At 40.5% G+C, this 12454-nt stretch overlaps 19 non-coding genes and 6 pseudogenes across 19 annotated transcripts; all 25 read left to right on the forward strand.

Moving 5' to 3' along the window:
• The first annotated feature begins 129 nt into the window (after positions 1–129).
• LOC113336549 lies at positions 130–252 on the forward strand. The gene has a single exon (XR_003353920.1). It is a non-coding gene; the product is annotated as a 5S ribosomal RNA (ribosomal RNA).
• A 369-nt stretch (positions 253–621) lies between these two features.
• Positions 622–744, forward strand: LOC113336550. The gene has a single exon (XR_003353921.1). It is a non-coding gene; the product is annotated as a 5S ribosomal RNA (ribosomal RNA).
• A 369-nt stretch (positions 745–1113) lies between these two features.
• Positions 1114–1236, forward strand: LOC113336551. Its single transcript, XR_003353922.1, has one exon. It is a non-coding gene; the product is annotated as a 5S ribosomal RNA (ribosomal RNA).
• Positions 1237–1605: 369 nt separating this feature from the next.
• On the forward strand, positions 1606–1728 carry LOC113336562. The gene has a single exon (XR_003353933.1). It is a non-coding gene; the product is annotated as a 5S ribosomal RNA (ribosomal RNA).
• A 370-nt stretch (positions 1729–2098) lies between these two features.
• Positions 2099–2221, forward strand: LOC113336568 (annotated as a pseudogene).
• A 369-nt stretch (positions 2222–2590) lies between these two features.
• Positions 2591–2708, forward strand: LOC113336534. Its single transcript, XR_003353907.1, has one exon. It is a non-coding gene; the product is annotated as a 5S ribosomal RNA (ribosomal RNA).
• A 370-nt stretch (positions 2709–3078) lies between these two features.
• LOC113336552 lies at positions 3079–3201 on the forward strand. Its single transcript, XR_003353923.1, has one exon. It is a non-coding gene; the product is annotated as a 5S ribosomal RNA (ribosomal RNA).
• A 370-nt stretch (positions 3202–3571) lies between these two features.
• LOC113336496 lies at positions 3572–3690 on the forward strand. The gene has a single exon (XR_003353868.1). It is a non-coding gene; the product is annotated as a 5S ribosomal RNA (ribosomal RNA).
• Positions 3691–4060: 370 nt separating this feature from the next.
• On the forward strand, positions 4061–4179 carry LOC113336603. Its single transcript, XR_003353960.1, has one exon. It is a non-coding gene; the product is annotated as a 5S ribosomal RNA (ribosomal RNA).
• Positions 4180–4550: 371 nt separating this feature from the next.
• Positions 4551–4669, forward strand: LOC113336461. Its single transcript, XR_003353832.1, has one exon. It is a non-coding gene; the product is annotated as a 5S ribosomal RNA (ribosomal RNA).
• A 369-nt stretch (positions 4670–5038) lies between these two features.
• Positions 5039–5157, forward strand: LOC113336475. The gene has a single exon (XR_003353846.1). It is a non-coding gene; the product is annotated as a 5S ribosomal RNA (ribosomal RNA).
• A 370-nt stretch (positions 5158–5527) lies between these two features.
• LOC113336521 lies at positions 5528–5646 on the forward strand. The gene has a single exon (XR_003353894.1). It is a non-coding gene; the product is annotated as a 5S ribosomal RNA (ribosomal RNA).
• Positions 5647–6015: 369 nt separating this feature from the next.
• LOC113336516 lies at positions 6016–6134 on the forward strand. Its single transcript, XR_003353890.1, has one exon. It is a non-coding gene; the product is annotated as a 5S ribosomal RNA (ribosomal RNA).
• A 370-nt stretch (positions 6135–6504) lies between these two features.
• On the forward strand, positions 6505–6623 carry LOC113336532. The gene has a single exon (XR_003353905.1). It is a non-coding gene; the product is annotated as a 5S ribosomal RNA (ribosomal RNA).
• A 368-nt stretch (positions 6624–6991) lies between these two features.
• Positions 6992–7114, forward strand: LOC113336576 (annotated as a pseudogene).
• Positions 7115–7483: 369 nt separating this feature from the next.
• On the forward strand, positions 7484–7606 carry LOC113336574 (annotated as a pseudogene).
• A 369-nt stretch (positions 7607–7975) lies between these two features.
• Positions 7976–8093, forward strand: LOC113336546. Its single transcript, XR_003353918.1, has one exon. It is a non-coding gene; the product is annotated as a 5S ribosomal RNA (ribosomal RNA).
• Positions 8094–8463: 370 nt separating this feature from the next.
• LOC113336421 lies at positions 8464–8582 on the forward strand. Its single transcript, XR_003353793.1, has one exon. It is a non-coding gene; the product is annotated as a 5S ribosomal RNA (ribosomal RNA).
• A 370-nt stretch (positions 8583–8952) lies between these two features.
• On the forward strand, positions 8953–9075 carry LOC113336573 (annotated as a pseudogene).
• A 370-nt stretch (positions 9076–9445) lies between these two features.
• Positions 9446–9568, forward strand: LOC113336565 (annotated as a pseudogene).
• Positions 9569–9938: 370 nt separating this feature from the next.
• Positions 9939–10061, forward strand: LOC113336553. Its single transcript, XR_003353925.1, has one exon. It is a non-coding gene; the product is annotated as a 5S ribosomal RNA (ribosomal RNA).
• A 370-nt stretch (positions 10062–10431) lies between these two features.
• Positions 10432–10554, forward strand: LOC113336570 (annotated as a pseudogene).
• Positions 10555–10923: 369 nt separating this feature from the next.
• On the forward strand, positions 10924–11041 carry LOC113336564. The gene has a single exon (XR_003353936.1). It is a non-coding gene; the product is annotated as a 5S ribosomal RNA (ribosomal RNA).
• Positions 11042–11412: 371 nt separating this feature from the next.
• On the forward strand, positions 11413–11535 carry LOC113336555. The gene has a single exon (XR_003353927.1). It is a non-coding gene; the product is annotated as a 5S ribosomal RNA (ribosomal RNA).
• A 370-nt stretch (positions 11536–11905) lies between these two features.
• On the forward strand, positions 11906–12028 carry LOC113336556. Its single transcript, XR_003353928.1, has one exon. It is a non-coding gene; the product is annotated as a 5S ribosomal RNA (ribosomal RNA).
• Positions 12029–12454: the final 426 nt, after the last annotated feature.

The raw sequence follows: 12454 nt of genomic DNA on the forward strand, positions 1-12454 counted from the left end.
CGTCATAAGGTTTCCAGCGAGTCATCACTTGCCCGGATCGGACTTGCCACGAGGAAGTAACGGACGTTAGATGGATCGAGCCAATACATTGGAGACGTGTTATGTAGTAAAATTGGTGAGAATCTTTCAGCAATCGATCATACCAGCACTAATGCACCAGAACCCATCAGAACTCTGCAGTTAAGCGTGCTTGGGCTTAGAGTAGTAGTACTAAGATGGGTGACCTCTTGGGAAGTCCTCGTGTTGATTGCCTTTTTTATTTATTTTTACTTTTTTTTCGCCGGTTATTCTTATGAAGGCTAGTGACTAGTTAGAAAGCGGGTTGCACGAGATAAGATGGATTTTTTATCTCGTGATATATGGGAGGGCGTCTGCCCTAATTGGGTGAAAATCCAAAAACCGTGCATTTATTTGTATATTTTAATATTTTTTAACGAAAAAACTATTAAAACGAGATTAGTAGTTCAAAATAACCGTGTCAAGCGTTCTCCTCGTCATAAGGTTTCCAGCGAGTCATCACTTGCCCGGATCGGACTTGCCACGAGGAAGTAACGGACGTTAGATGGATCGAGCCAATACATTGGAGACGTGTTATGTAGTAAAATTGGTGAGAATCTTTCAGCAATCGATCATACCAGCACTAATGCACCAGAACCCATCAGAACTCTGCAGTTAAGCGTGCTTGGGCTTAGAGTAGTAGTACTAAGATGGGTGACCTCTTGGGAAGTCCTCGTGTTGATTGCCTTTTTTATTTATTTTTACTTTTTTTTCGCCGGTTATTCTTATGAAGGCTAGTGACTAGTTAGAAAGCGGGTTGCACGAGATAAGATGGATTTTTTATCTCGTGATATATGGGAGGGCGTCTGCCCTAATTGGGTGAAAATCCAAAAACCGTGCATTTATTTGGATATTTTAATATTTTTTAACTAAAAAACTATTAAAACGAGATTAGTAGTTCAAAATAACCGCGTCAAGCGTTCTCCTCGTCATAAGGTTTCCAGCGAGTCATCACTTGCCCGGATCGGACTTGCCACGAGGAAGTAACGGACGTTAGATGGATCGAGCCAATACATTGGAGACGTGTTATGTAGTAAAATTGGTGAGAATCTTTCAGCAATCGATCATACCAGCACTAATGCACCAGAACCCATCAGAACTCTGCAGTTAAGCGTGCTTGGGCTTAGAGTAGTAGTACTAAGATGGGTGACCTCTTGGGAAGTCCTCGTGTTGATTGCCTTTTTTATTTATTTTTACTTTTTTTTCGCCGGTTATTCTTATGAAGGCTAGTGACTAGTTAGAAAGCGGGTTGCACGAGATAAGATGGATTTTTTATCTCGTGATATATGGGAGGGCGTCTGCCCTAATTGGGTGAAAATCCAAAAACCGTGCATTTATTTGGATATTTTAATATTTTTTAACTAAAAAACTATTAAAACGAGATTAGTAGTTCAAAATAACCGCGTCAAGCGTTCTCCTCGTCATAAGGTTTCCAGCGAGTCATCACTTGCCCGGATCGGACTTGCCACGAGGAAGTAACGGGCGTTAGATGGATCGAGCCAATACATTGGAGACGTGTTAAGTAGTAAAATTGGTGAGAAACTTTCAGCAATCGATCATACCAGCACTAATGCACCAGAACCCATAAGAACTCTGCAGTTAAGCGTGCTTGGGCTTAGAGTAGTAGTACTAAGATGGGTGACCTCTTGGGAAGTCCTCGTGTTGATTGCCTTTTTTATTTATTTTTACTTTTTTTTTCGCCGGTTATTCTTATGAAGGCTAGTGACTAGTTAGAAAGCAGGTTGCACGAGATAAGATGGATTTTTTATCTCGTGATGTATGGGAGGGCGTCTGCCCTAATTGGGTGAAAATCCAAAAACCGTGCATTTATTTGGATATTTTAATATTTTTTAACTAAAAAACTATTAAAACGAGATTAATAGTTCAAAATAACCGCGTCAAGCGTTCTCCTCGTCATAAGGTTTCCAGCGAGTCATCACTTGCCCGGATCGGACTTGCCACGAGGAAGTAACGGGCGTTAGATGGATCGAGCCAATACATTGGAGACGTGTTAAGTAGTAAAATTTGTGAGAAACTTTCAGCAATCGATCATACCAGCACTAATGCACCAGAACCCATCAGAACTCTGCAGTTAAGCGTGCTTGGGCTTAGAGTAGTAGTACTAAGATGAGTGACCTCTTGGGAAGTCTTCGTGTTGATTGCCTTTTTTATTTATTTTTACTTTTTTTTTCGCCGGTTATTCTTATGAAGGCTAGTGACTAGTTAGAAAGCGGGTTGCACGAGATAAGATGGATTTTTTATCTCGTGATATATGGGTGGGCGTCTGCCCTAATTGGGTGAAATCCAAAAACCGTGCATTTATTTGGATATTTTAATATTTTTTAATTAAAAAACTATTAAAACGAGATTAGTAGTTCAAAATAACCGCGTCAAGCGTTCTCCTCGTCATAAGGTTTCCAGCGAGTCATCACTTGCCCGGATCGGACTTGCCACGAGGAATTAACGGGCGTTAGATGGATCGAGCCAATACATTAGAGACGTGTTAAGTAGTAAAATTGGTAAGAAACTTTCAGCAATCGATCATACCAGCACTAATGCACCAGAACCCATCAGAACCTGCAGTTAAGCGTGCTTGGGCGAGAGTAGTACTAAGATGGGTGACCTCTTGGGAAGTCCTCGTGTTGATTGCCTTTTTTACTTATTTTTACTTTTTTTTTCGCCGGTTATTCTTATGAAGGCTAGTGACTAGTTAGAAAGCAGGTTGCACGAGATAAGATGGATTTTTTATCTCGTGATATATGGGAGGGCGTCTGCCCTAATTGGGTGAAAATCCAAAAACTGTGCATTTATTTGGATATTTTAATAATTTTTAACTAAAAAACTATTAAAACGATATTAGTAGTTCAAAATAACCGCGTCAAGCGTTCTCCTCGTCATAAGGTTTCCAGCGAGTCATCACTTGCCCGGATCGGACTTGCCACGAGGAAGTAACGGGTGTTAGATGGATCGAGCCAATACATTGGAGACGTGTTAAGTAGTAAAATTGGTGAGAAACTTTCAGCAATCGATCATACCAGCACTAATGCACCAGAACCCATCAGAACTCTGCAGTTAAGCGTGCTTGGGCTTAGAGTAGTAGTACTAAGATGGGTGACCTCTTGGGAAGTCCTCGTGTTGATTGCCTTTTTTATTTATTTTTACTTTTTTTTTCGCCGGTTATTCTTATGAAGGCTAGTGACTAGTTAGAAAGCAGGTTGCACGAGATAAGATGGATTTTTTATCTCGTGATATATGGGAGGGCGTCTGCCCTAATTGGGTGAAAATCCAAAAACCGTGCATTTATTTGGATATTTTAATATTTTTTAACTAAAAAACTATTAAAACGAGATTAATAGTTCAAAATAACCGCGTCAAGCGTTCTCCTCGTCATAAGGTTTCCAGCGAGTCATCACTTTCCCGGATCGGACTTGCCACGAGGAAGTAACGGGCGTTAGATGGATCGAGCCAATACATTGGAGACGTGTTAAGTAGTAAAATTGGTGAGAAACATTTAGCAATCGATCATACCATCACTAATGCACCAGAACCCATCAGAACTCTGCAGTTAAGCGTGCTTGGGCGAGAATAGTACTAAGATGGGTGACCTCTTGGGAAGTCCTCGTGTTGATTGCCTTTTTTATTTATTGTTACTTTTTTTTTCGCCGGTTATTCTTATGAAGGCTAGTGACTAGTTAGAAAGCGGGTTGCACGAGATAAGATGGATTTTTTATCTTGCGATATATGGGAGGGCGTCTGCTCTAATTGGGTGAAAATCCAAAAACCGTGCATTTATTTGGATATTTTAATATTTTTTAACTAAAAAACTATTAAAACGAGATTAGTAGTTCAAAATAACCGCGTCAAGCGTTCTCCTCGTCATAAGGTTTCCAGCGAGTCATCACTTGCCCGGATCGGACTTGCCACGAGGAAGTAACGGGCGTTAGATGCATCGAGCCAACACATTGGAGACGTGTTAAGTAGTAAAATTGGTGAGAAACTTTCAGCAATCGATCATACCAGCACTAATGCACCAGAACCCATCAGAACTCTGCAGTTAAGCGTGCTTGGGCGAGAGTAGTACTAAGATGGGTGACCTCTTGGGAAGTCCTCGTGTTGATTGCCTTTTTTTATTTATTTTTACTTTTTTTTTCGCCGGTTATTCTTATGAAGGCTAGTGACTAGTTAGAAAGCGGGTTGCACGAGATAAGATGGATTTTTTATCTCGTGATATATGGGAGGGCGTCTGCCCTAATTGGGTGAAAATCCAAAAACCGTGCATTTATTTGGATATTTTGATATTTTTTAACTAAAAAACTATTAAAACGAGATTAATAGTTCAAAATAACCGCGTTAAGCGTTCTCCTCGTCATAAGGTTTCCAGCGAGTCATCACTTGCCCGGATCGGACTTGCCACGAGGAAGTAACGGGCGTTAGATGGATCGAGCCAACACATTGGAGACCTGTTAAGTAGTAAAATTGGTGAGAAACTTTCAGCAATCGATCATACCAGCACTAATGCACCAGAACCCATCAGAACTCTGCAGTTAAGCGTGCTTGGGCCAGAGTAGTACTAAGATGGGTGACCTCTTGGGAAGTCCTCGTGTTGATTGCCTTTTTTATTTATTTTTACTTTTTTTTCGCCGGTTATTCTTATGAAGGCTAGTGACTAGTTAGAAAGCGGGTTGCACGAGATAAGATGGATTTTTTATCTCGTGATATATGGGAGGGCGTCTGCCCTAATTGGGTGAAAATCCAAAAACCGTGCATTTATTTGGATATTTTAATATTTTTTAACTAAAAAACTATTAAAACGAGATTAGTAGTTCAAAATTACCGCGTCAAGCGTTCTCCTCGTCATAAGGTTTCCAGCGAGTCATCAGTTGCCCGGATCGGACTTGCCACGAGGAAGTAACGGGCGTTAAATGGATCGAGCCAATACATTGGAGACGTGTTAAGTAGTAAAATTGGTGAAAAACTTTCAGCAATCGATCATACCAGCACTAATGCACTAGAACCCATTAGTACTCTGCAGTTAAGCGTGCTTGGGCGAGAGTAGTACAAAGATGGGTGACCTCTTGGGAAGTCCTCGTGTTGATTGCCTTTTTTATTTATTTGTACTTTTTTTTTCGCCGGTTATTCTTATGAAGGCTAATGACTAGTTAGAAAGCGGGTTGCACGAGATAAGATGGATTTTTTATCTCGTGATATATGGGAGGGCGTCTGCCCTAATTGGGTGAAAATCCAAAAACCGTGCATTTATTTGGATATTTTGATATTTTTTAACTAAAAAACTATTAAAACGAGATTAATAGTTCAAAATAACCGCGTTAAGCGTTCTCCTCGTCATAAGGTTTCCAGCGAGTCATCACTTGCCCGGATCGGACTTGCCACGAGGAAGTAACGGGCGTTAGATGGATCGAGCCAACACATTGGAGACGTGTTAAGTAGTAAAATTGGTGAGAAACTTTCAGCAATCGATCATACCAGCACTAATGCACCAGAACCCATCAGAACTCTGCAGTTAAGCGTGCTTGGGCCAGAGTCGTACTAAGATGGGTGACCTCTTGGGAAGTCCTCGTGTTGATTGCCTTTTTTATTTATTTTTACTTTTTTTTCGCCGGTTATTCTTATGAAGGCTAGTGACTAGTTAGAAAGCTGGTTGCACGAGATAAGATGGATTTTTTATCTCGTGATATATGGGAGGGCGTCTGCCCTAATTGGGTGAAAATCCAAAAACCGTGCATTTATTTGGATATTTTAATATTTTTTAACTAAAAAACTATTAAAACGAGATTAGTAGTTCAAAATAACCGCGTCAAGCGTTCTCCTCGTCATAAGGTTTCCAGCGAGTCATCACTTGCCCGGATCGGACTTGCCACGAGGAAGTAACGGGCGTTAGATGGATCGAGCCAATACATTAGAGACGTGTTAAGTAGTAAAATTGGTGAGAAACTTTCAGCAATTGCTCATACCAGCACTAATGCACCAGAACCCATCAGAACTCTGCAGTTAAGCATGCTTGGGCGAGAGTAGTACTAAGATGGGTGACCTCTTGGGAAGTCCTCGTGTTGATTGCCTTTTTTATTTATTTTTACTTTTTTTTTCGCCGGTTATTCTTATGAAGGCTAGTGACTAGTTAGAAAGCGGGTTGCACGAGATATGATGGATTTTTTATCTCGTGATATATGGGAGGGCGTCTGCCCTAATTGGGTGAAAATCCAAAAACCGTGCATTTATTTGGATATTTTAATATTTTTTAACTAAAAAACTATTAAAACGAGATTAGTAGTTCAAAATAACCGTGTCAAGCGTTCTCCTCGTCATAAGGTTTCCAGCGAGTCATCACTTGCCCGGATCGGACTTGCCACGAGGAAGTAACGGGCGTTAGATGGATCGAGCCAATACATTGGAGACGTGTTAAGTAGTAAAATTGGTGTGAAACTTTCAGCAATCGATCATACCAGCACTAATGCACCAGAACCCATCAGAACTCTGCAGTTAAGCGTGCTTGGGCGAGAGTATTACTAAGATGGGTGACCTCTTGGGAAGTCCTCCTGTCGATTGCCTTTTTTATTTATTTTTACTTTTTTTCGCCGGTTATTCTTATGAAGTCTAGTGACTAGTTAGAAAGCGGGTTGCACGAGATAAGATGGATTTTTTATCTCGTGATATATGGGAGGGCGTCTGCCCTAATTGGGTGAAAATCCAAAAACCGTGCATTTATTTGGATATTTTAATATTTTTTAACTAAAAAACTATTAAAACGAGATTAGTAGTTCAAAAAAACCGCGTCAAGCGTTCTCCTCGTCATAAGGTTTCCAGCAAGTCATCACTTGCCCGGATCGGACTTGCCACGAGGAAGTAACGGGCGTTAGATGGATCGAGCCAATACATTGGAGACGTGTTAAGTAGTAAAATTGGTGAGAAACTTTCAGCAATCGATGATACCAGCACTAATGCACAAAAACCCATCAGAACTCTGCAGTTAAACGTGCTTGGGCTTAGAGTAGTAGTACTAAGATGGGTGACCTCTTGGGAAGTCCTCGTGTTGATTGCCTTTTTTATTTATTTTTACTTTTTTTTTGCCGGTTATTCTTATGAAGGCTAGTGACTAGTTAGAAAGCAGGTTGCACGAGATAAGATGGATTTTTTATCTCGTGATATATGGGAGGGCGTCTGCCCTAATTGGGTGAAAATCCAAAAACCGTGCATTTATTTGGATATTTTAACATTTTTTAACTAAAAAACTATTTAAACGAGATTAGTAGTTCAAAATAACCGCGTCAAGCGTTCTCCTCGTCATAAGGTTTCCAGCGAGTCATCACTTGCCCGGATCGGACTTGCCACGAGGAAGTAACGGGCGTTAGATGGATCGAGCCAATACATTGGAGACGTGTTAAGTAGTAAAATTGGTGAGAAACTTTCAGCAATCGATCATACCAGCACTAATGCACAAGAACCCATCAGAACTCTGCAGTTAAGCGTGCTTGGGCTTAGAGTAGTAGTACTAAGATGAGTGACCTCTTGGGAAGTCCTCGTGTTGATTGCCTTTTTTATTTATTTTTACTTTTTTTTTCGCCGGTTATTCTTATGAAGGCTAGTGACTAGTTAGAAAGCGGGTTGCACGAGATAAGATGGATTTTTTATCTCGTGATATATGGGTGGGCGTCTGCCCTAATTGGGTGAAATCCAAAAACCGTGCATTTATTTGGATATTTTAATATTTTTTAACTAAAAAACTATTAAAACGAGATTAGTAGTTCAAAATAACCGCGTCAAGCGTTCTCCTCGTCATAAGGTTTCCAGCGAGTCATCACTTGCCCGGATCGGACTTGCCACGAGGAATTAACGGGCGTTAGGTGGATCGAGCCAATACATTGGAGACGTGTTAAGTAGTAAAATTGGTGAGAAAATTTCAGCAATCGATCATACCAGCACTAATGCACCAGAACCCATCAGAACCTGCAGTTAAGCGTGCTTGGGAGAGAGTAGTACTAAGATGGGTGACCTCTTGGGAAGTCCTCGTGTTGATTGCCTTTTTTATTTATTTTTACTTTTTTTTTCGCCGGTTATTCTTATGAAGGCTAGTGACTAGTTAGAAAGCGGGTTGCACGAGATAAGATGGATTTTTTATCTTGTGAAATATGGGAGGGCGTCTGCCCTAATTGGGTGAAAATCCAAAAACCGTGCATTTATTTGGATATTTTAATATTTTTTAACTAAAAAACTATTAAAACGATATTAGTAGTTCAAAATAACCGCGTCAAGCGTTCTCCTCGTCATAATGTTTCCAGCGAGTCATCACTTGCCCGGATCGGACTTGCCACGAGGAAGTAACGGGTGTTAGATGGATCGAGCAAATACATTGGAGACGTGTTAAGTAGTAAAATTGGTGAGAAACTTTCAGCAATCGATCATACCAGCACTAATGCACCAGAACCCATCAGAACTCTGCAGTTAAGCGTGCTTGGGCGAGAGTAGTACTAAGATGGGTGACCTCTTGGGAAGTCTTCGTGTTGATTGCCTTTTTTATTTATTTTTACTTTTTTTTTCGCCGGTTATTCTTATGAAGGCTAGTGACTAGTTAGAAAGCGGGTTGCACGAGATAAGATGGATTTTTTATCTCGTGATATATGGGAGGGCGTCTGCCCTAATTGGGTGAAAATCCAAAAACCGTGCATTTATTTGGATATTTTAATATTTTTTAACTAAAAAACTATTAAAACGAGATTAGTAGTTCAAAATAACCGCGTCAAGCGTTCTCCTCGTCATAAGGTTTCCAGCGACTCATCACTTGCCCGGATCGGACTTGCCACGAGGAAGTAACGGGCGTTAGATGGATCGAGCCAATACATTGGAGACGTGTTAAGTAGTAAAATTGGTGAGAAACTTTCAGCAATCGATGATACCAGCACTAATGCACAAGAACCCATCAGAACTCTGCAGTTAAACGTGCTTGGGCTTAGAGTAGTAGTACTAAGATGGGTGACCTCTTGGGAAGTCCTCGTGTTGATTGCCTTTTTTATTTATTTTTACTTTTTTTTTCGCCGGTTATTCTTATGAAGGCTAGTGACTAGTTAGAAAGCAGGTTGCACGAGATAAGATGGATTTTTTATCTCGTGATATATGGGAGGGCGTCTGCCCTAATTGGGTGAAAATCCAAAAACCATGCATTTATTTGGATATTTTAACATTTTTTAACTAAAAAACTATTTAAACGAGATTAGTAGTTCAAAATAACCGCGTCAAGCGTTCTCCTCGTCATAAGGTTTCCAGCGAGTCATCACTTGCCCGGATCGGACTTGCCACGAGGAAGTAACTGGCGTTAGATGGATCGAGCCAATACATTGGAGACGTGTTAAGTAGTAAAATTGGTGAGAAACTTTCAGCAATCGATCATACCAGCACTAATGCACCAGAACCCATCAGAACTCTGCAGTTAAGCGTGCTTGGGCTTAGAGTAGTAATACTAAGATGGGTGACCTCTTGGGAAGTCCTCGTGTTGATTGCCTTTTTTATTTATTTTTACTTTTTTTTTCGCCGGTTATTCTTATGAAGGCTAGTGACTAGTTAGAAAGCGGGTTGCACGAGATAAGATGGATTTTTTATCTCGTGATATATGGGAGGGCGTCTGCCCTAATTGGGTGAAAATCCAAAAACCGTGCATTTATTTGGATATTTTAATATTTTTTAACTAAAAAACTATTAAAACGATATTAGTAGTTCAAAATAACCGCGTCAAGCGTTCTCCTCGTCATAAGGTTTCCAGCGAGTCATCACTTGCCCGGATCGGACTTGCCACGAGGAAGTAACGGGCGTTAGATGGATCGAGCCAATACATTGGAGACGTGTTAAGTAGTAAAATTGGTGAGAAACTTTCAGCAATCGATCATACCAGCACTAATGCACCAGAACCCATCAGAACTCTGCAGTTAAGCGTGCTTGGGCTTAGAGTAGTAGTACTAAGATGGGTGACCTCTTGGGAAGTCCTCGTGTTGATTGCCTTTTTTATTTATTTTTACTTTTTTTTTCGCCGGTTATTCTTATGAAGGCTAGTGACTAGTTAGAAAGCGGGTTGCACGAGATAAGATGGATTTTTTATCTCGTGATATATGGGAGGGCGTCTGCCCTAATTGGGTGAAAATCCAAAAACCGTGCATTTATTTGGATATTTTAACATTTTTTAACTAAAAAACTATTTAAACGAGATTAGTAGTTCAAAATAACCGCGTCAAGCGTTCTCCTCGTCATAAGGTTTCCAGCGAGTCATCACTTGCCCGGATCGGACTTGCCACGAGGAAGTAACGGGCGTTAGATGGATCGAGCCAATACATTGGAGACGTGTTAAGTAGTAAAATTGGTGAGAAACTTTCAGCAATCGATCATACCAGCACTAATGCACCAGAACCCATCAGAACTCTGCAGTTAAGCGTGCTTGGGCTTAGAGTAGTAGTACTAAGATGAGTGACCTCTTGGGAAGTCCTCGTGTTGATTGCCTTTTTTATTTATTTTTACTTTTTTTTTCGCCGGTTATTCTTATGAAGGCTAGTGACTAGTTAGAAAGCGGGTTGCACGAGATAAGATGGATTTTTTATCTCGTGATATATGGGTGGGCGTCTGCCCTAATTGGGTGAAATCCAAAAACCGTGCATTTATTTGGATATTTTAATATTTTTTAACTAAAAAACTATTAAAACGAGATTAGTAGTTCAAAATAACCGCGTCAAGCGTTCTCCTCGTCATAAGGTTTCCAGCGAGTCATCACTTGCCCGGATCGGACTTGCCACGAGGAATTAACGGGCGTTAGGTGGATCGAGCCAATACATTGGAGACGTGTTAAGTAGTAAAATTGGTGAGAAACTTTCAGCAATCGATCATACCAGCACTAATGCACCAGAACCCATCAGAACCTGCAGTTAAGCGTGCTTGGGAGAGAGTAGTACTAAGATGGGTGATCTCTTGGGAAGTCCTCGTGTTGATTGCCTTTTTTATTTATTTTTACTTTTTTTTTTCGCCGGTTATTCTTATGAAGGCTAGTGACTAGTTAGAAAGCGGGTTGCACGAGATAAGATGGATTTTTTATCTCGTGATATATGGGAGGGCGTCTGCCCTAATTGGGTGAAAATCCAAAAACCGTGCATTTATTTGGATATTTTAATATTTTTTAACTAAAAAACTATTAAAACGATATTAGTTGTTCAAAATAACCGCGTCAAGCGTTCTCCTCGTCATAATGTTTCCAGCGAGTCATCACTTGCCCGGATCGGACTTGCCACGAGGAAGTAACGGGTGTTAGATGGATCGAGCAAATACATTGGAGACGTGTTAAGTAGTAAAATTGGTGAGAAACTTTCAGCAATCGATCATACCAGCACTAATGCACCAGAACCCATCAGAACTCTGCAGTTAAGCGTGCTTGGGCTTAGAGTAGTAGTACTAAGATGGGTGACCTCTTGGGAAGTCCTCGTGTTGATTGCCTTTTTTATTTATTTTTACTTTTTTTTTCGCCGGTTATTCTTATGAAGGCTAGTGACTAGTTAGAAAGCGGGTTGCACGAGATAAGATGGATTTTTTATCTCGTGATATATGGGAGGGCATCTGCCCTAATTGGGTGAAAATACAAAAACCGTGCATTTATTTGGATATTTTAATATTTTTTAACTAAAAAACTATTAAAACGATATTAGTAGTTCAAAATAACCGCGTCAAGCGTTCTCCTCGTCATAAGGTTTCCAGCGAGTCATCACTTGCCCGGATCGGACTTGCCACGAGGAAGTAACGGGCGTTAGATGGATCGAGCCAATACATTGGAGACGTGTTAAGTAGTAAAATTGGTGAGAAACTTTCAGCAATCGATCATACCAGCACTAATGCACCAGAACCCATCAGAACTCTGCAGTTAAGCGTGCTTGGGCTTAGAGTAGTAGTACTAAGATGGGTGACCTCTTGGGAAGTCCTCGTGTTGATTGCCTTTTTTATTTATTTTTACTTTTTTTTTTCGCCGGTTATTCTTATGAAGGCTAGTGACTAGTTAGAAAGCGGGTTGCACGAGATAAGATGGATTTTTTATCTCGTGATATATGGGAGGGTGTCAGCCCGAATTGGGTGAAAATCCAAAAACCGTGCATTTTTTTGGATATTTTAATATTTTTTAACTAAAAAACTATTAAAACGAGATTAGTAGTTCAAAATAACCGCGTCAAGCGTTTTCCTCGTCATAAGGTTTCCAGCGAGTCATCACTTGCCCGGATCGGACTTGCCACGAGGAAGTAACGGGCGTTAGATGGATCGAGCCAATACATTGGAGACGTGTTAAGTAGTAAAATTGGTGAGAAACTTTCAGCAATCGATCATACCAGCACTAATGCACAAGAACCCATCAGAACTCTGCAGTTAA

This window comes from Papaver somniferum, unplaced genomic scaffold (genome assembly GCF_003573695.1).
Source record: "Papaver somniferum cultivar HN1 unplaced genomic scaffold, ASM357369v1 unplaced-scaffold_152, whole genome shotgun sequence".
NCBI lineage: Eukaryota > Viridiplantae > Streptophyta > Magnoliopsida > Ranunculales > Papaveraceae > Papaver > Papaver somniferum.